General features: G+C 51.9%; 1 protein-coding gene across 5 annotated transcripts in view; it reads right to left on the reverse strand.

Moving 5' to 3' along the window:
- The window catches only part of NTNG2 (netrin G2), a 74,127-nt gene that overhangs the window by 17,084 nt on the left and 35,000 nt on the right, over window positions 1-22,043 (reverse strand). The gene's annotated exons all lie outside the window — the stretch shown is intronic.

Here is a 22,043-nt window from a genome sequence, read left to right on the forward strand (position 1 = left end):
AAGCATATTTGTGAGACAGTTTGAACACTGACTACATTTGGTGATATTAAATTGTGTGTGTGTTAGTTGCTCAGTTGTGTCCGACTCTGAGACACCATGGACTGTAGCCCACCAGGTTCCTCTGTCCATGGAATTCTCCAGGCAAGAATACCGGAGTGAGTAGACATTCCCCTCTCCAGGGGATCTTCTTGACCCAGGGATCAAACCTGGGTCTCCTGCATTGCAGGTGGATTCCTGACCATCTGAGCCACCAGGGAAGCCCAATATTAAATTAATGTTTATTAAGTGCAGTGATGGCATTGTGATTGTGTTTTTAAAAGTCCTTGTCTCTAGAGACACACAAATATTTACAGGTGAAATGATCTGATGTCTGGGATCTGCTTCAGAATAACACAGAAAGGGAGAAGGTGGGGAGAGATGCAGACAAAACGAGAAAGGCTCCAAGTTAATTGTTGAAGTTGGGTGACAGGTATGTGGCAGTTCATTACAGTAGATTCTATTTTTGTATGCATGTTGGAAAACCTCTGTAATAACAGTTAGAGACAGAGTGTGCTCTACATTCTGATATGGGAAGATTTCCAAGGTATATTGTCAATATTTACAAAAAGCAGAATAACGTGTTTGGTAGAATTTTCTTTTTATTAAAATAAGCAAAGAAAAATATTTATAGGGCACCTGTTATGTGTCAGACTCTGAGCTGGGAATGGTAAGTACAATGGTTGATAAAGCAGCTGGGGTCCTTATTCTGATGGAGCATAGCGTCCAGCAGGGAGACAGGAAAAAAAAAATCAGTGGTGGGGAGGGGCAGGGGGTTGGTTAATAGGTGGAGCCCAAGGGATTTTAAGGGCAGTGGAGTGATCGGAATGACACTGTCATGGTGGACCCATGACGTTATGCATTTGTCAAAACCCACAGAAGCCAGACAACATCAAGATCGAGCCCTAACATCAATGGTGGACTTGAGCTACCGATGACGCACCAGTATCGGTTCATCAGCTGTAACAAGGGTGTCACAGGGAAGCAAGATGGTGATAACCCAGGGATTAGGAGCCTTCTGTGCAATCCACTCAGTTTTCTGCAAACCTAAAATGCCACGAAGACTTAATCTTAAAATAATAATCGCGCCAATCTTTTTAATTATAACGTCACTGTCAGCTGTCATTGGTGCCCACGTGTTCTACAAAGGGGAGGGGATCATGGGGTCTCAGGCTGAGCGGGGAGCAGGACAGGTTTCCAGGAGACCTGCAAGAGCATCAAGAGTTACTCAGGCAAGGAGGGGAGAACCTTCTGGAGGAGACAAGAACATGAGGGAAGACATCCCTGGGCCAAGAAGAGCTCAACCGGTGAGGTCTGAGATGAGGTGAGGTGCAAGAGGTGAGGAGGAGGCCAGACCTGACACGGAGGCTGGACTCCGTCCTGGAAGCCCTGGGAAGGTCAGAGGTGTCCTGCTCAGGCTCGTATTTTACATGTAAGCGTGGCTGCTCCATGGAGGATGCTTTGTCCGGCAGACCAGAGCCAGGGCACGGTGGGGTGGGGGGCGGCAGGGAGGAAGCCGTGCCCGGCTGGCAGCAGAGGGCAGTGGCCTGGACGAGGGTGGAGGCACCTGCGTCCCACAGTGATGCCCAGAGTGGGCACCATTCCCCATCGCTGGCTTCCAGCGTCTCCAAGACTGCTTCCTGAAAGCTCACCCAGCATTTCTCCTTCAGCTCACAATTCCCCTTCTCTTCACACTTCACTCCCATTCGGCGATGCTCCTCCTGGACGGAGCGTCCCCCCTTAGCCTCTGCTTATGCACACGATGAATATTTAACTTCCTGCGTCTTCCGCCTCATAAATCTGTCCTGCCAGACCCTTCATCCTGGCTCTCATTGCCCCCACCCACTCCTGCCCTCCTTGTCTCCATCTGACTGGAGCACCGCTGTGAGGCTGCCCTTCCAGGGCAAGGATCCCAAACCGGGGGGAGCTGCTTGCCAGGTTTCTAGCAGCCCTGCAGCTCTGAGTTAACCTGCTGCCCGCTGGCTTCAGAAGTGTCAGGGCTCCCTTTCATAATATATTTTTGATATGTTGCATTTTCATTTTAATTCAGTTCAAGAACTTTTTCTTTTTTGGGCTGCACAACATGATGAATCTTAGTTTCTGGACCAGGGATTGAACTCGTACACCCCGCTGCCAGTGGAAGCTCAGAGTCTTAACCACTGGACCACCAGGCAAGTCCCCACCTTCCTTCTTATAACTTCTCTCTGCCATCAGATCTTCTTGCAGGATGGTTATGGAAATTAGTAACAGCCATGCTATGGGGTATTACAAAGCCATTAAATACTTCTTTCCTGGTGGCTCAGCAGTAAAGAATCCGCCTGCAATGTGGAGACCTGGGTTCAATCCCTGGGTCAAGAAGATCCCCTGGAGAAGAAAATGGCAACCCACTCTAGTATTCTTGCTTGGGAAATCCCATGGACAGAGGAGCCTGGTGGGCTATAGTTCATGAGGTCACAAAAGAGTCAGACATGACTTAGCGACTAAACATTTTGTTGTCAGAGGCTATTTCAAGCCCTGGGAAATGTTCCTAATACAAATGAAAAGACCAAAATTAGTGAGTGTTTGCTGTGTGCCAATGGGTATCTCATTTGACCTCTGAATGGCTACCAGAGCTGGTATTACTGTCACCTTCACTTTAAAGACGAGGAAACGGAGGTTCAGAGAGATTAAGTATCTTGCCCAGAGTCACAGGGCTCCCCAAAACTGACTGGGACTGGAGCTCAGAGATATCCAGCTCTGGAGTCCAAGAGGTGAATATGGGTTAGAATTTGGATTGTAAGAAAGTAGGACACCAAACTGTATGTATTACAGTGCTATGAACTGAATTGTGTCACTCTCAAATTCATATGTTGAAACCCTAACACTCAACGCAACTGTGTTTGGAGACAGAGTCCTTGGACTTCCCTGTAGCTCAGATGATAAAGCATCTGCCTACAGTGCAGGAGACCCGGGCTCAATCCCGGGGTCAGGAAGATCTCCTGGAGAAGGAAATGGCAACCCACTCCAGTACTCTTGCCTGGGAAATCCCATAGATGGAGGAGCCTGGTAGGCTACAGTCCATGGGGTCACAAAGAGTCAGACACGACAGAGCAAGTCATGTCCGACAAGGTCCTTAGAGGGGAAATTAAAGTTAAATGAGGTCAGAAGGGTGGGGCCCTAATTGAATAGGGTTAGTGCCCTTATAAGAGGAGCAATAGATCCGGGAACTCTCTCTATCATGTGAGGACACAGTGATAAGTTGACCATCCGCAAGCCAGAAAGAGGGGTCTCACCAGAAACTGACCCTGCTGGCATCTTGATATTGGACTTCTAACCTCCAAAACTGTGAGAGACTAAATAAATGTTTGTAGTTAAAGCCCCACACTCTGTGGGACTCCATTATGGCAGCCCAAGCAGATTATTATCAGACTATGGGCTTCCCAGGTGGCACTAATGGTAAAAAATCCACCTGCCAATGTGGGAGACTAAGAGATTTGTGTATGGTCCCTGGGTGGGGAAGATCCGCTGGAGGAGGGCATAGCAACCCACGCCAGTATTCTTGCCTGGAGAACCCCATGGACAGAGGAGGTGGGCTATGGTCCATAGGGTCACAAAGAGTTGGACGTGACTGAAGCGACTTAGCACGCACACACACGTCAGACTATAATCACCTTCTGATTGTGTCTAAGTTCACACCTGAAACACCAGCAGACAACACATCTCGATACTCCTGTGGGTGTTGAGGGAGGGAGGGGATGGGATTGTAAATGATTTCTATTTCCTTCCTCGTCACTTTGCACGTTTCCTACATCCTCTGCTGTGAGCAGGTGTTACTTTGGTGAGCAGAAAACAGATGAGATTTGAAAACCTGAAATCAGGCCAGGCTGGTTCCTGAGCTCACACAGGTATTCCCTCTCAGGAGGAGGAAGCAGCACTATCAGGGTCCTGTGTGGGAAGCCACCGCCCCACGCGATGCTCCTGACTCAATTCCCGGGTCCACAGATGTCCGCTGAATTCTCTGGACTAGAATTCTGATGCATCAGCTGGTGCCACAGTCTATGCTGTTTTAACTTCATCTTCCTTGCACCCTGGCCCTGTCACGTTTTATTGCAGCACAAAGCTGAAATAAACGGAGCTTGAGAAAGTCTGTTCCCTGTTTCTCTGGAGCTCCAATCTACTACCACACATGTACTGTGGGCCTACTATATGCTAGGTCTGGGAAAGGCACAGAGAGGGTTGGGCAGGCCCCAGTTGGCACTGGGACCCTTCTTCCTGAAAACATTAGACCCAAAGATGGTCCATGGCAAAGAAAGATTCTGAGTTTGAATCTTATTGATCAACACATATGATGCTCTCCTAATGCTGTCCTACCCTGCTCCCTGATTGCCCCCTCCACCCAGGGCTTCCCTGGTGGCTCAGACAGTAAAGAATCTGTTCTGCCTTCAACGTGAGAGATCCGGGTTTGATCCGTGGGTTGGGAAGTTCTCCTGTTGGAAGAAATGGCTACCTACTCCAGTATGCTTGCCTGGGAAATCCCACGGACAGAGGAGCCTGGAGGGCTACAGTCTATGGGGTCACAAAGAGTTGGAAACGACTGAGTGAGTAACACTTTCACTTTTTCAGCCAGAGTCCTAGTGTACATGAGCACATCAAAGGCTCTGACAAGTCCTGCAGGAAAGAAACCTGCTGACTTTGTCTAACTAAAGTTTGCTGGCAAAACATATTTGACCTCAGAAGGTTTTAATTTTTTTCATTTGAATTCCTATTTAACATCCCACGGAGCTAGCTGGAGAGGAACACCCCAGCTGTGTGGAAGCAGGAATGTACACCATGCCTCTGGCCCAAAAATCAGATATTTTTAGATATCAGCTACAGAAAGAAAAGATTGCCATCTTAACTTTGGGTGATCACACTGACCTTGGATTGTTAAAAATTTGCGAAAGGGCAGCTGAATCTGAGAAGTGTATTGTAATTACGATAGATGAGAGTCATAGGATGTGAGAGCTGGACAGGCCTGGCAGGGGTGAGAGGGACAGGTGGGGAGAAGCCTGTCCAAAGTCATGCAGTTTAAAGGCCACTCCGGATCCAAATCCAGACACTTCTCCCTGACACCGGCTCCGCCCCGCCCGAAGCTGGCCATCCCCTCCCACCATCTGCATCTCCCAGAGGGTGTCTTGACTTCTCCGCCTCCCTGGTTGAGCCCTGGAATCAGTATGGAGAGAAGTTCCGTGCTAGGTGGGGCTGCTGGGGGGAGCCCACACGGCGCGGGGGAGGGTTCACCAGGACTGGCACAGAAACAGAGCCCAGTCAGCGGAGCTGCTTCTCAGACTTCCTGACTGGTGCAGGGAGCTCGGGGTGATGCTGCATGTGTGTGTGTGTGTCTGTGTGTGTGTGTGTGTCTGTGTGTGTCTCTGTGTGTGTGTGTCTCTGTGTGTGTGTGTCTGTGTGTGTGTCTCTGTGTGTGTGTCTGTGTGTGTGTCTGTGTGTGTGTGTCTGTGTGTGTGTCTGTGTGTGTCTCTGTGTGTGTGTGTCTGTGTGTGTGTCTGTGTGTGTGTCTATGTCTGTGTTTCTGTGTGTCTGTGTGTGTGTGTCTGTGTGTGTGTGTCTGTGTGTGTGTCTGTGTGTGTCTATGTGTGTGTTTCTGTGTCTGTGTGTCTGTGTGTGTGTCTATGTCTGTGTGTGTGTGTTTCTGTGTCTGTGTGTGTGTGTCTGTGTATGTCTGTGTGTGTGTGTGTCTGTGTGTGTGTCTATGTCTGTGTGTGTGTTTCTGTGTCTGTGTGTGTCTGTGTGTCTGTGTGTGTGTGTCTGTGTGTGTGTCTGTATGTGTGTGTGTCTGTGTGTGTGTCTGTATGTGTGTGTGTCTGTGTGTGTGTCTGTATGTGTGTGTGTCTGTGTGTGTGTCTGTGTATATGTGTGTTTCTGTGTGTGTGTGTCTCTGTGTGTGTCTGTGTCTGTGTGTGTGTGTCTGTATGTGTGTGTGTCTGTGCCTGTGTGTGTGTGTCTGCATGTCTGTTTGTGTGTCTGTGTGTGTGTCTGTATGTGTCTGTGTGTGTGTCTGTGTGTGTGGTGTGTCTATGTGTGTGTGTGTCTATATGTGTGTGTCTGTGTGTGTATGTGCCTGTGTGTGTGTGTGTGTGTGTCTGCATGTCTATATGTGTGTGTGTCTGTGTGTGTATGTGCCTGTGTGTGTGTGTGTGTCTGCATGTCTCTGTGTGTGTGTTTGTGTGTGTGTGTCTGTATGTGTGTGTGTCTGTGTGTGTGTGTGCCTGTGTGTGTGTGTCTGCATGTCTGTTTGTGTGTCTGTGTGTGTGTCTGTATGTGTCTGTGTGTGTGTCTGTGTGTGTGGTGTGTCTATGTGTGTGTGTTTGTGTGTGTGTGTCTGTATGTGTGTGTGTCTGTGTGTGTGTGTGCCTGTGTGTGTGTGTCTGCATGTCTGTTTGTGTGTCTGTGTGTGTGTCTGTATGTGTCTGTGTGTGTGTCTGTGTGTGTGGTGTGTCTATGTGTGTGTGTGTGTGTGTGTCTGTATGTGTGTGTGTCTGTGTGTGTGTGTGTGCCTGTGTGTGTGTGTCTGCATGTCTGTTTGTGTGTCTGTGTGTGTGTCTGTATGTGTCTGTGTGTGTGTCTGTGTGTGTGTGTGTCTATATGTGTGTGTATGTGTGTGTATGTGCCTGTGTGTGTGTGTGTGTGTGTGTGTCTGCATGTCTATATGTGTGTGTGTCTGTGTGTGTATGTGCCTGTGTGTGTGTGTGTGTCTGCATGTCTCTGTGTGTGTGTTTGTGTGTGTGTGTCTGTATGTGTGTGTGTCTGTGTGTGTGTGTGCCTGTGTGTGTGTGTCTGCATGTCTGTTTGTGTGTCTGTGTGTGTGTCTGTATCTGTGTGTGTGGTGTGTCTATGTGTGTGTGTTTGTGTGTGTGTGTCTGTATGTGTGTGTGTCTGTGTGTGTGTGTGCCTGTGTGTGTGTGTCTGCATGTCTGTTTGTGTGTCTGTGTGTGTGTCTGTATGTGTCTGTGTGTGTGTCTGTGTGTGTGGTGTGTCTATGTGTGTGTGTGTCTATATGTGTGTGTGTCTGTGTGTGTATGTGCCTGTGTGTGTGTCTGCATGTCTCTGTGTGTGTGTGTCTGTGTGTGTGTGTGCGCGCGCATGTGCGTGGGGCGTCACCTTTCTGGCGCTCTCTCCGTGTCCCTCTGTGTTTCTCTTGCTGTGCCTGTCCGCCACGGTTCTGATCCTGCTTTTCTCTGGACCTCTGCACATGCTGTCCCCCCTGCTGGATGCGCCGCCAGGCTCCGCTCCTTTCTCCTGAAGCTAACACCTAATGAGAGTGTCAAGTTCAAGGCCCAATGCCACTTCTGCAGGCAGGCCTTTCATGGTCCTGCCTCTATCCGCCCGGGCTACACTCTCCTTTGTCCCAGTGTTCACTGGGATCAGCGTCATCTCCCAAAGTGGGCCACACGAGATGGTTGGGACAGACGTGAGTATGAACTGCAGAACAGTTTAATAGTTTTTGTTTAGTTTTGATTACACAGCTCCCCTGATAGCTCAACTGGTAAAGAATCCGCCTGCAATGCAGGAGACCTGGGTTCGATCCCTGGGTTGGGAAGATCCCCTGGAGAAGGGAAAGGCTACCCACTCCAGTATTCCGGCCTGGAGAATCCCATGGTCTGTATAGTCCCTGGGGTCACAAGGAGTTGGACACGACTGACCGACTTTCACTTTGATTACACAGTAATTTTTTAAGGGACAAATTCACCAAACCCGGGAATCTCAGAAATATTATTGCCTAAGCAAGGCCAAAATTTAAAAGTGTATTCATTAAAAAAAATCAGTAAGTAAACAAATCATTTGAGATATCCTTATGCTAAAGACTGATATTAGGACTTCAACCTCATGCCATTAACAAAACTTAACTCAAAATTGATCAAAGACTTATATGTAAGAGATAAAATGAGATAACTCTGAAAAAGAAACAGGGCTAAACCTTTGCAACGTTGGATTAAGCAATGGTTTCTTACACGTGACACCGAATGTACAAACCACAGAAGCAAAAATAGAGACACTGGACTTCATCAAAATTACACACTTTTGTGTTTCGGGGGAAGCCATCAGGAAAGTGAAAAAAGTGAAAAGACAGAGTGGGAGAAACGCTTGCATTAGTAACTGAATCCCGGTGAAACCCGGAAGGCATCGCTCGTCACACTCTGCAGGTGAGGAAGTAAGATTGTGGTGGGCCAAGCGCCACGGTCACCCCAGGCCTCTGGGTGGAAGAGGCTGGATTTGAACCCAGAACTGTTGGGTGCACTACTCGGGCGTCAGCACCACTCTACGCCCTGTGTCTCTCGGCACTCCCCTCACCTTGATTCCACCTGGAAGATAAAGGCTGCGGGGAGGGCGGCTGGGCTGATCCTCCCAAGCCCATCACCAATTCCGAGGCCCAGCCTTGGCCAAGGAAGCGCAGGAGAAAGGAACTCCCTTTCCTGCCTTCTGTCGCAACACCAGTCGCAACACCAGTCGCTGCCTGCATCTAGAGTGAGGCAGGTGGTCCAGACTCCTGGCTGCACCTCTGGCCCAGACATTTCTCCTGCATCCACGGGATCAATTTTCCCGAGGAACTGCTTTCTGAATTTGACCTTTGAGAACCATCAGTCTCACCAGAAAGCCATTGCCTGAGCCACCTGACCCTGGTACACAGCACTTCTCGGCTCATCCATCAGGAAGCATTATTTAATAATGAACAAAAGGGACAGTGCAATGCCGGCCAGCCCACGGGACCTGCCCCTGGCCAGCAGTCCCCCTCTCTACCCCGACCCCGCCCATCAGGATCTGCTGCCTGTCCCATCACAGAATGCCAGGGCTTTGACCCTGTGGACGGCAGTGGGAGTGGCTCGGTAAGAAAGGGGGTGGGGGAGGGGCAGAGATGCTGAGTCAGCAGCCAGAGCGCCAAGCCGATTCCCGGCTCAGGGTTTGCCCAGGTGACCTCGAGCAAGTCACTTCTCCCGGCTTCAGACCTTCCAATTGCAAACGTAAGGGCTGAGTTACATCTTAGCTTTTCAAGTTTTCTAATATTCAGTTGTTCATGGGTGCCTAACATACTGCTGTGTTATCCGGCACACAGTGGGCTCTAATCAAGAGGGGCTGAAGGACGGAAGGAAGAAAGCACGGGAGCGAGGAGACGCTGCCCGGAAGCTCTCTGAGCAACACCTGGCAGGGAAGGCCAGGCGGCGTCTCGCGGGAGCAGTGCGGGGGCGCGTGGCCGGCCTCAGGGTCTTAGTCTCCTGGTAAAACTGGGGACTGGATGGCTCCCACAGGGCCGCGCAACTGAGAGGGTGAGGATGGGCTGGCATGGGGGCAGCGCTCAGCACAGGGTCGGGCACACAGCCAGCCTTCCATATACGCCAGCTGCGTTGCCCCTGTAATGGCCCACAAGCGATACTGGTGGGAATCTGTGGATTCCCAGGAACAAAGACTGTCCTTATCTGACAGGTGCCCAGCCCCATGGGACAGTTCCCCTCATCCGAGCTGCCCTGCCAACACCCTACCCTAGAGCCCCTCCTAGCAGCCAGCAGAAATGCCCCCCATCAGTTGACTTGTTTTCCGGGTCCCTAGGAGCCCCCACCAGGGGGACACGCCTAGTCTTAAAGTCGCTTCCCTGAAGGGCCTCCTGTCACTATGGTTGCCAGATTCAGCAAATAAAAATATAGAATCCCTGGTTAAACTTGAATTTCAAGTAAACAGGAAATAATTTTCAACTATAAGCGTGTCTCAGAGATACCATGGGTTCAGTTCCAGACCAATGAAGCAAATACAGCAATAAAGGGAGTCACAGGATTTTTTTGGTTTCTCAAAGAATATAAACATTATGTGCAGGGACTGCCCTGGTGGTCCAGTGGCTGGGAGTCCACCTGCCAATGTGGGGGACATAGGTTTGATCACAGGTCTGGGAAGATCCCATAAGCCGAAGGGCAGCTAAGCCTGAGAGCTGCAACCACTTGAAGACTGGGGGCTTAGAGAATAGCTTTCTGAAGAAACTGCTCTGCAACAAGAGAAGACCCCACATCACAACGGAGAGTCATCCCCACTCACCACAACCAGAGAAAGCTGGTGCACAGCAATGAAGACCCAGAGTGGCCAAAAAAAATTAATCTTTACACTATACTGCAGTCTGTCAAGTCTGCAACAGCATTATGTCTACAAAAATGTACAGATTTTAACTAAAGAAATGCTACATTTTGAAAAATGCTAGCCCTCATCTGAGCCTTTGGTGGGTCATAGTAGTAAGATCACAGACCTATGATCACCACAACAAATGTAATAATAATAAAAGTTTGAAATAGCGCAAGAATTACCAAACCATGACACAGAGACCTGAAGTGAGCAAGTTCGTGAAAGTCGCTCAGTCGTGTCCTACTCTTTGCAACCCCATGGACTTCTCCAAGCCAGAATACTGGAGTAGGTAGCCTTTCCCCTCTCCAGGGGATCTTCCCAACCCAGAGATTGAACCCAGGTCTCCCACATTGCAGGCAGATGCTTTACCAGCTGAACCACAAGCAAAGCCCAAGTATGCTGGAGTGGGTAGCCTATCCCTTCTCCAGAGGATCTTCTTGATCCAGGAATGGAACCAGGGTCTCCTGCATTGCAGGTGGGTTCTTTACCAACTGAGCTATCAGGGAAGCCATGAAAACACTGTTGGAAAAACAGCACCAACTGACTTGCTTGATGCAGGGCTGCTACAAACCTTCAATTTGTGAAAAACACGGTATCTTCAAAGTTCAATAAAGCAAGAGAATTAAAACAAGCTTTGCCCGCATGTCCCATGAAATAATTGGGACGCGCTTACACTAAAAACACTATTAATTCTTGTAGCTTATCTGAAATTCAGGTTTGGCCCCACAGCCTGCATTCATCTGGCAGCCCCACCTGCCACCCCTGCTCACCCTCATGGTGAACCATGGCCCTCCGCCCAACCCCCGATCCCTTTCAAGGCCTGGCCTGGGGTGTCCCTGCCCACCCACCCGCCGGAAGCTGGTCCAGCTGCCTTGCCCGCCCGTCCTCCAGAGAGGGGGCCACAGCTGCCTCCCCGCCTAAATTGCTAAGCCCTTTCTTGTTCTCCAGTTGATGAGTCCCTAACGAGCCCCAGGGGAGGGCCAGGAGGGACCGGAGGCGGGGCTGAGCCTCATCTCCTGGAGCAGGCCATCACACACAATCCAAGTTCTCAGGGAAACGTGCCCTGCTCTTGCCAGGAGGAGACTGACACGCGGACTTCACCCCATCCCGTCCACCCGCCGGGCCTGGCTGGGGGCCTGACAGCCGCTCAAAGCACGAAGCTCTCGTCAGGACGGCAGGGGCGCCAGCCCGTGCCAGGCGCCAGCGCGGCCTGCCCCGCAGGGAGGGGCAGGCAGTGCCCAGGAGCTGCTGGCGGGAGCGCCATCTGGACACGGGCCTGGCACCGGGGCTCCACAAAAATCGTGAGCTGGGCCCTCCCCTTCTCAGGGTGAGAGAAGCTGGGGGTTTGGAGAGCCTCCCAGACAGGAGGGCGGAGGAATGTAGGTCAACTCCTGGCTGCCGGAAAGACCGGAAAGAGTGACGTCATTGGTTTCTGGGGGAAAGAGGGGGAAGCGGTGAGTTTGGGTGAACAAGAGACCTGGGTGCTTGGAAGTGGGAGGGTACGAGGGGGGCGGATTTCAGGGCACTCACAGGTGTGCCCAGGTCGGGGGCGCACAGGAGAGCCCAGGACCCGGGGGGTTCTTGGTAATTGCTCCCCTCTGCCTGGCTCCTCCTCCACTTATTTTACCATTTGTCCCAACGTCATTACATATGGAGCCTTCTGGGGAAGGATGGGCGTATTTCTGACACCTTGAAGGCTAGAGTTGCTAGAAACAAACTTCTATTTTAAAGCCACCAGCAGTGTCTTCCCGTTTCTCTTGCCAGAGAGAGCATTTATCTCTGGGGAAAGACTGTTCTTTTGTTTGGGGAGAAAGATTTCAGTGGGCTGCTGGGTGTACAGGGAAGCAAGCCCCAAGCCGCCGCAGGCCTGGAGACGTTAGCAGGTGCGGGTGGACACGTGAGGGAGAAGGCTGACCCCGAGGAGGGCATGCCCCTCGTGGAAGGGCTCATGCATATGGGGGGCCATGGGAGGGGGCTAGGGGCTCATGAGAGATGTGGTCCAGGGGCTGTCCCTCCCAGGCAGCAGGTGGCCAAGGCCAACGGCTGGATCGCAGGGTCACTGCTGGCTAACGGCCATTCTTTGAAGTGTCCCCTTTGTACGTGACCATTCTCATTGACTCGCCCCAGAGACCGAGTCCAATGTGATGGATCGCTGTGGCCTGGGTGTCAGACCTTTAGGGGGTTAAGGGAGAGACCGTGTTCTTGGCTGGTACACATCAGCAGGGAGAGACTGGCATGCGTCAAGGAAGCAAGCGATGGGCAGGAGAAATGCCTGGAGAGGATGGACCAAGAGGCGATGAGGGGAGCTTCCCTGCTGGTCCAGTGGTTAAGCCTCCACGCTTCCAATGCAGGGGGCGAGAGCTGGATCCCTAGTGGGGGAACTAAGACTCCACATACTGCACAGTGTGGCCAAGAAATAAAAATAAAATAGGGAACTCCCTGGCAGTCCAGTGGTTACGATTCCGTGCTCTCACTCTTGAGGGCCTGGGTTCAATTCCTGGTCGGGGAACTAAGATCCCACAAGCCAAACAGAGTGACGGCCAAAATATAAAATACAAGAGGTGACGAGTGATGAGGATAGTTGGAGATCCCTGGTAAGGGATACTGGATTCATAGAGAATTTGTGGAGTGGGGGCAGGACTAGGGTATTATCGGGAAGTGGGCTCCTAGATGCTGGAGAACTTGAGCCATCTGGGTCAAAAAAGCGCGAGTCAACACCTGAGACCCCGAGAAAAGGGGAGACGGAGCGCCGAGCCGCAGGGTATGGGTGTGCGAGACCTCGGCTGCCCGCTGTGACCCAGCGCTCTCAGGGTGATGTGGATAAATGCCGGCTGCTGGGCCTCCTGGAACGCAGTCAGGCCGGCAATCGAATTCATTGGCCAAATCTGATTTGGGCTTCTGTGCGAAGTCCTTTTGTATTTAGTGCTTTAACGGACATCACCTCCTCCAGTCTACTGATAAATCCTGTTACCCATTATAAGGCCAGAGGCAGCTCCTCGGCCAGCAGGAAGCTGATAGAAGGGTGCTGGGGGGACTCGGGCGTGTGGCTTTGGGGAGACATGATGTGTGTGTGTGACCGGGCTGGTGGACTAAAGCAACATCATTTCTTCGCCTGTGGGAAAGCCCAGCACCCTGGAGGGAAGGGCCAGACCTGGTGGGGAGGGGGCTGGAGAAACATGAGGCGTGCTGGGTGTGCTGGTGGAAGCAGGAGGGCCGGAGGGAAGGAATGGGGTGGGTGTCAACAAGCCCACTGGTTCTGTTGCTCCACCTCCTGGCTCCCAGATTCCAGATGCTCCCCTCTCTGAAAGAATTACTGACGGTAAGGCCCATTTGTTTGTGTAAATAAGTTCACTCGTTCATGAATGAATTCCCCAAATACACAGCCTGCCTCCCGGGTTCTTGGTTCTGGCCTTAACAGTCTTACAGGTAGAGAACACAGACCCAGACCCTGTTTTCTCAGAGCTCAGAGCTCGGGGTGGGGAAGGAGACACAGCTGGAATTAAGCATGGCTGCAGCTGGGATAGCACAGTGGGGCTGCTGGTCTTCTAGAAAGCCCAGGAAGGGGGTAGAGAGGAGGGCCACCTGGATCCCAGCCTCTGGGGGCCCCAGAGAGGTGCTCTCCAAGCCAAACCCTGAGGAATGAGGAGTCTGCCAGACAGCGGGGCTTGGTGGGCAGGTTGTGTCCCAGAAAGAAGTAACAGCTCAGAGGCAAGTCAGAGGGATGCTGCTCCGGGCAGGGGCTGATCTGCCAGAACGCAGAGCCCAGCATGCCCAAGGAGGTGGGAGGAAGGGTCTGTGACCCATGGGAACAGAGTTTCTAAGGTCTACGGGAAACTGCTGAAGGGTACTGTTCAGGGAAGTGATGTGACTCGGTTTGGGTTTGGAGAAAACCTCTGCGTGGAAGCGGGTGGGCCAGCCACCTCCCCAAGCAAGATCCTGATGGAGTGTGTGTTCCTCTCTGGGAGGCAGGGGTGGTGATGGGTCCACGTAGGGAATGCTCAGGCTGACGGGCAGGGGGAGGGCTGGGTAGGAATCCAGAGGTGGTCACACTGGTCAGAACGGCCGCCGTCAAGAAGCCCCTTAATAACAAATGCTGGAGAGGGTGTGGGGAAAAGGGAGCCCTCCTACACCGCTGGGGGGAATGTAAGTTGGTGTAGGCACCATGGAAAACAGAACGAAGGGTCCTGAGGAGACTAAAAGCAGAGCTACCCTCTGATCCAGCAATCCCACTCCTGGGCATATACCCAGACGAAACTGTAATTCAAAAAGATACATGCAGTGTTTACAGTAGCCAAGACGCGGAGACAACCTAAACGTCTGTCAACAGAGGAAAGGACAAAGGAGATGTGGTGCGTGTTCGCAACGCAGCTCCGCTCGGAGAGAAGAGGAGCGAAATTACGCCGTCCGCAGCATGAATGGACCTAGGGATGATCACACTAAGTAAGGTAAGTCAGAAAGAGAAAGACAAATACCAGACGAAACCACTTATCTGTGGAATCTAAACTACGACACAGATGAACCTCTCTATGAAACAGAACCAGACTCATAGGCACAGCGGACAGGCTTGGTGCCCAAGGGGAGGGGCTCAGGGGAAGATGGAGTAGGAGTTTGGGGTGAGCAGATGGAAGCTTTTATATATAGACCGGATAAACAACAAGCTCCTACCGTATAGCACAGGGGACCACATTCACTATCCTATGAGAAACTCTAAATAGCCTATGAGAAACCGTAATGAGAAAGAATACACTTAAAACATGTATATGTACGTCTAACTGAACCACTTTGCTGTACACCAGAAATCAGCACAACACTGTAAACCAACTATACTTCAATGAAAAAAAAAAAAGGGAATCCAGAGGTAGGCATTTCCCCAGAGTGGAAGGAGGCAACTGCAAATGGGGGAGAGGCCCCCCGCAGACTCCCCAAGGCCAAAGCAGGCCGGCCGAGGCTCCAGGATGACCCTGGGCTGCTGAGAAAGCCCCAGCTCCGTCCTCTGGGTCGGCTCCTGTGAGCCGGGGTGCACGGCGGCGGTGGGACGTGTGATGCGTTTCTGACTGGTGCTTGTGGAAGCAGATTCCCGCGTGTAGGTGGGGCTGCACGTGTGTGTGGCCTGGAGGGGCACATACAAGGGAGCACCGGTGAGTCTGAAGTGTGCCTGATGTGGGCGGCGTGCCAGCGAGCCTTCAAAATGCCCCCCACCCAGGCTCCCTCTGCTAAGGGGTAGGGAGGCGGCCAAGCCTGGGAGGCAGCGGAACAGAACCTCGCAATTAGTCTGGAATTGACCTGCCTCTTCCCCAGACAGATTTCCCCTGCCCGGCCCTGTCTGCCCAGCCCACACCTCACTAGCCCCGGTTATAGCTACACAGATCCTGCGGATCACCAGGCTGGGGGCGAGGCACAGGAACCTGCCTGGTCCTCCACACTCCCTGAGATGCTGTTGGCACTAACGCTCCTCCAAGGCCACTACCTCTAACATGAAAATAAGTTTCTCTTCTCTGCACACCCAGTGACTCATGAAGCGGGCGGGGCAGAGAGCGGGACAGGAGCAGAGGTCCAGGGATTCATCTTGGCTGCAGCGGGTCCTCCACGTGAGCAATGTATCCGTGGAAAGGGGGTTTGGTTCCCCTGGCAGCGTGCTGACTCCTTATGAATAACAGGGGCGCCCGTCTCCTGAGCATCTACTGCGCGTCGTTGGGTCTCGAGCTGAAGACCTGCAATTCTCAGACGGTTCTCAAAACAGCAGGATCCCATTTCACAGGTGGGGAAACTGAGGCCCAGGGAAATGGAAGAGACTTGACCTGGGCCATAAACTAGCAAATGAAAGAGTCTGAATTCAAATGCAGGCTTCTCTTTGACACCCGGATGGGCCGCCACTGACTCATTTCAGAGAGACCTCGGAGCCGGGAGGATGACTGCTCTTGGTTGCCATGAGGATGTGGGATCCTTAGAAACGTAAGAAGTGGGGCGTTGCTGGCTTAACTATTGTCTGTCAGCCTGCCCCTGTTCTCTTCTCATCCCTCACTGTGGCAGAGCCCCCTCCATCCTCCCAGGCCCTCCACCCCACCTGACTGATTTCTCCAGCACATTCCCCTGCTGCCCCTCTCCGCACTGTCAGCACCCCAGAGTGCTATGGTCCCTCCTTCTCTTCAGGAAGAATCTTCTCCTTCCCCCTGACTCCCCATCAGCTTGTGCCCTGTTTCCCTGCTCCCTCTCAGGATCAAATTTCTTGAAAGCCTTATCAGCACTGCCTTTTTTTTTTCTACTCCTCACTCATTCTTTAAAAATTTTCTGCATCCACCCTGGAATCCAGTCAACCTGGCCTTCACCCCCGATTCCCCCAAACCTGCCCCTTCAAGGCCACCGCTGATCTCCCTATTGCTAAGTCCACCTTCCTGCCCTCTGTCTGGACCCCACAGTGACACTGGACACTGACATCCCTGCCCCCTGTACCCCCTCCTCCTGCTGGGCTTTGGGGCACTGTCCTTCCAGATCTCCTCCCCCTGTGGCTCCTCGTTCTCCGTGTCCTGCCTTCGCTGTCTAGCTTCCCAGGCTCCGTCCCCGGTCAGCCCTCATCTTCCTCCTGTCTCAGAGCCTCACACGCTCCCATGGTGTTGGGTGTCATCGCGAAGCCCAGGACTCCTGGTGCCCAGTGCTGCCTGCCCTTCAGATTTGGATGTCCAGAGGCTCCGATCTCAAGGGCATCTCACAGCAACGGGAGCAAACAGAACTCTGTCTTTCTCTTCGGGGACAGCCACTCGGGAAAACTGATCCGCAGTTTCTTAGAAAGTTAAGCACACACTTATCATATGAACCTACCATCCCACACCAGAGGATTCACTCAAGAGAAACGAAAGCTTATGCTCACTCCCAATCCTTCACACGAGTGTTCAAGGCAGCTCTATTCATAGTTGCCCCAAACTGGAAGCGACTGAAATTCCCTCTGATGGGTGGATGTCTTAGGGGACCGTTGACCAAAACTGCCCTCCTCGCCTCTGCAGGGGGCGTCCCCACCGCCTGAGCCCCGACGCCAGGTCGGTCCTCCCAGCCACCTTTCCTGGATTTCCCTGTTTGCTACCTTCCCAGCAACCTGAGTCGCCCATGGTGGTTTCATTTGTTTATTTCTGATTTCCTACAGGACTGTAAACCCTGCGGGGCTGTTGGATACGAAGTGCCTGGCTGTGTTGGACACATAATACATATCGCTATGGACTAAGTTGTGTCCCCCAGAAAGACAGACTGAAGTTCTAACCTCTGGTGTTTGTGACTGTGACCTGATATGGAAATAGGGTCTTTGCAGATGTGATCAAGATATAAACTAAGAAAAGGCGACACTGGAGTAGGATGAGCCCTTAGTCCAAACTGACTCCTGTCCTTCTAAGAAGAGGAGACACACGGAGAAGACTATGGAGACAGAAGAGCAGAGAGAAGGCGGCCATGCGAAGACAGAGAGGATGGGGTGATCCATCTACAGGCAGGGGATGCCAAAGATGCTGGCTCCCTATCGCAGTTAGGGGCCAGACTCTCCCCAATAGGTTTCAGGGAGAGCACGGCCCTGCCAACACCTTGATTTCAGACTCCAAGCTTCTGGAACTCCATGACAATACATTTCTGTTGTTTAAGTGTGCCTGATGCGTGGTATTTGGGGATGTCAGCCCTAGGAAACTTAACACAAGTGCCCACTAGAAATATTTGTTGGAGACTTCCCTGGTGGCTCAGTGGATAGGAATCCTACTGCCAATGGAGGGGACACGGGTTTGATCCCTGGTCCAGGAAGATCCCACATGTCTCAGGACAACCAAGCCCGTATGCCACACCTGCTGAGCCCACGGGCTATGACTACTGAAGCCTGGGCACCTAGAGCCCGTTCTCCTCAACCAGAAAAGCCAGCCCAGTGAGAAGCCTGCACGGGGCATCAAGGACTAGCCCCAACTCTCTGCAACTAGAGAAAGCTCGCTTGCGGCAACAAAGACCCGCAGCAACCGAAAATAAGTAAAGAAATTTGACAAAGGACCGATGCTGCTCTGGCTTAGTTTTAAAAAACATTTGTTGAGTGAAGTGCTACAACGGTGATGAAACTCTCCGAAGGAAATCCTCCTCGCTCAGCAGGAGAAAGGGGGGTGCTGGTTCCACCCAGGGCTGTTGGAAGGCTTTACTGTCAGTGACTCTGTTCCTAACTCACCTGCAGGGCTCCCTACATCTTCGGAGACCCCAGCCAAACCCAGGACCCCCTTCCTGCCCCTCCCATGAGAGGTGGGGCCACACCTGGTAGGTGAGCAGCCCAAAGGCACACAAATGCCCCCTGGGTCCGCCTCCCAGACTTGGCAATGGACCCCGCCCCCGCAGTCCTCCGCACAGCTCTACCTGTACCTATTTCTTGGCAGACGACAGTAATGCGCATGTCTTGTCTTTGGTGGGAGGCCATGGTTCAGGAGGCTTGGCAGATTTGGTTAAAGGGTGTTAACTGCATCTCACCAAATCTCTGCCCCTAATGAGCTGGGAACACACATGCTGGGTTGAAAAAATAGAAAGTAAAACACGGAACTGACTCTCCAAATGTGCTGGGATCACAGACCCCCTTGGTAATGGAATAAAATCTAGGGCCCTCCCCTGGGCCGACTGCACACCCACACAGCACTTAGCATGTACTTCTGGGAGACCAGGAGCCTTAAAGCCCACCCTCCTGAAAGTCCACGGGCCTCTAGAACGACCTCCGGAACGTGTGATCCTGGTGTTTTATCGACACAGTGGTGACCCAAGCACTTACTGCCTGTTTACCGTGGCCCAGCCATGGCTCTGATCCTCTTCCAGGTTTATCTCATTTAAACCCCATGGTATTATCTCCACTTTATGGAGGTGGAAAAGGAGCCACAGACAGGCTGAGAAACTTGCCCTGGGTCACCCCTGAGCCAGCAGTCACACCTGGACAGTCTGACATGGAAGCCATCCACCTACTTCTCCTCCCTGTAAGTGTGTGTTAAAATCCATATAGCATGTCATGTGTTACTTGCTAAGTCGTGTCCAACCCTTTGTGGCCCCGTGACCCATAGCCCGCCAGGCTCCTCTGGCCATGGGATTTCCCAGGCAAGAGTACTGGAGCGGGTGCCATTTCCTCCTCCAGGGGAGCTTCCGACCCGGGGTCAAACCCAAGTCTCTTGCATCTCCTGCATTGGCAGGTGGATTCTTTACCGCCGAGCCACCCGGGAGCCCTTACACATAACGTAAGACTTACTGTTTTAAAGTGCACAGCTCAGTGACTTTAAGCACATTCACGTTATCGTGCATCTACCATCAATATCCTTTTCCAGGGAATTTCCCTGATGGTCCAGTGGTTAAGACTCCGAGCTTTCACCGTAGTGGCCCAGGTTCAATCCCTGGTTGGGGAATTAAGATCTTGCAAGCCATGTGGCATAGCCAAAAATAAAATAAAATTAACAAACAAAGCAAAGGAATTACCTTAAAAAATACTTCTCTGGACCCCCTCAGTTCAGTTCAGTTCAGTCGCTCAGCCGTGTCCGACTCTTTGCGACCCCATGAATCAACATGTCAAAGAGAAACTCTGTACCCTCTAAATAATAACTCCATTCCCCTCTCCCCCACCTAGTAACCTCATCCCACTCTCTGTCTCTAAGAATTTGCTTTTTCCTGGTGCCTTACATATGGACTCAGAAAGTATTTGTCCTTCTGTGTCTGGTTTATTTCACTTGGCATGAAGTCTACAGGGTTCCTCCACGTTGTATCGGGGTCAGAATATCCTCCCTTTTCAAGGCTTAGTACTAACTCATGGTATGTATAGAGCACATTTTTGTTACTCCATCCTCAAATGATGGACACCTGGGCTGTTTCCACCTTTTGCCCATGTGAGTAATGCTGCTAGGAACATGGTTGCTCAGGTATCTGTTCAAGTCTCTGCTTTCAGTTCTTTGCGGTATACCCAGGAGCAGAATTGCAGGATCATATGGAAATTCAGTTTAATTTTTTAAGGAATCAACAAAACTGTTTTGCACAGTGGCTGTGCCATTTGACACTCCTATGACCGCACACAAGGGTTTCAGTTTCTCCACGTCCTCAACACTCGCTGTTTTCTGTGTTTCTGACAACAGTCATCCGATCGGGGTACCTTCATCTATTTCTCAGCCTCCAAGGGGCTTCCCTGCTGGCTCAGTGGTGAAGAATCTGCCAACGCAGGAGACACACACAGGTTTGCTCCCCGGTCCAGGAAGATTCCACATGCCCCAGAGCAACTTAGCCCATACGCCACAACTACTGAGCCTGTACACTAGTGCCCCAGAGCCACAACTGCTAAAGTCCTTGAGCCCATGCTCCGCAACAAGAGAAGCCACTGCAATGAGAAGCCTGCACACAGAAACTAGAGAGTAGCCCCCACTTGCCACAACTAGAGAAAGCCCACATGTGGCCACAAAGACTCAGCACAGCCAAAAAGAAAGAATGAAAATTTTACTCCTTGGCCTCCCAAGCCTCAGTTTCCTCATCTGTGTGCTGGGGACAATGCCCCTCAAGGGGCAGGATCAATGAGGAAACACACATAAAGGACTTAGAATACCATGTGGCCCATCAGAACTGCTCAGTAATGACAGCTATTATTATGGAAAGAGGAAACCCCGCCCCCAACCTCGGTGGGGATCACAGAGCTACAAGGGTCAGGGCAGACAGAATAGGACTACACGCATCCCTTCTCACCCGTGTTTCCTGTGGGTCAGCGGAGGACGAGACTAGAACATACAGTCAGTGGACGCCTTCTGCTCTCTCTGGTCCCCTCCCTCCCCTCTCTGCCCCCCACCAAGGTGCACAAAGCCTCCTTTCCTCCTGCGGTTTCTATTCTCGTCCTAAGTTCCGTCCATCTCCAGTTACTGGGTGATCAATAGGGACAGGACGCTATGGAAGAAGACACGAAGGCATGAAAGGGGGAGGGGGCAAGGGAGGAGAAAACCAGGCAGGTGCTGGCCAGTCCAGGGCCTCAGATGAGAAGCCAGACCCTGGCAGCATCTGGGGAAGCTGGTGGACTCCAACACCCACTCAATTTTCAAATGGTAGCTATAGCTCCTGTTCCCTTAATCAGTGGTGTATAGATCAGGTGCACAGGACCATCATCTGATGCGAGGAAGCTCGTTCCACCATCCCCCACCAACACCACCCTACTTGACTTGAATACCTCCAGGAATGGGGAACTCACTCTTATTTTTCTGTCCCTGGCTGACTAAGGCCCAGCTGGACGGCTTCCCTGGAGCCTTCAGGAGTTTTCTGGGTGGGGAGGCCTCTGACCTGGGGCAGGACCTGGGGGTGAGACTAGGGCAGTGAACACCTCCCTTTGCCTCTGCCCCAGACCCAGAGTCAGCAGGATCGGTGAGGCTGTTTAGCCAGAGTTTGCCTGATTTCAGATCCCAGGGTCCCTGCCCTGCCAGGCACCTGTGGAAAACTACGAGTGCAGCGGCTCTGCTGTCGGAACAGTGAGAGGACAGGCACATCTCAGAGCAGAGGAGACACACTGACACGCTCGGGAGCTGCCCTGGGCCGCAGGTGTGTTCCATTTCACCTGCACAGGCTTTTCACAGAACCGTGAAGCAGGCGGCAGTATTTCAAAAAGGAAGAGAGTTCACATATCTGTATCTATGTGTGTGTCTTCAGTCATGTCCAACTCTTTGCAACCCCACCAAGCTCCTTTGTCCATGGGATTTTCCTGGCAAGAATACTGGAGTGGGTTGCCATTTCCTCCTCCAGGGAAGCTTCCCAACCCAGGGATCAAACCTGCATCTCCTGTGCCTCCTGCATTGCAGGCAGATGCTTTACCTCTCTCTCTATATATATATCTGCTACGTGCCTTCTTTCGCAACATCAGAGTATCTGGCAATAAC

The sequence above is a fragment of the Moschus berezovskii genome, chromosome 11 (assembly GCF_049115385.1).
Source record: "Moschus berezovskii isolate FMDL1 chromosome 11, NW_MosBer_1.0, whole genome shotgun sequence".
Lineage (NCBI taxonomy): Eukaryota > Metazoa > Chordata > Mammalia > Artiodactyla > Moschidae > Moschus > Moschus berezovskii.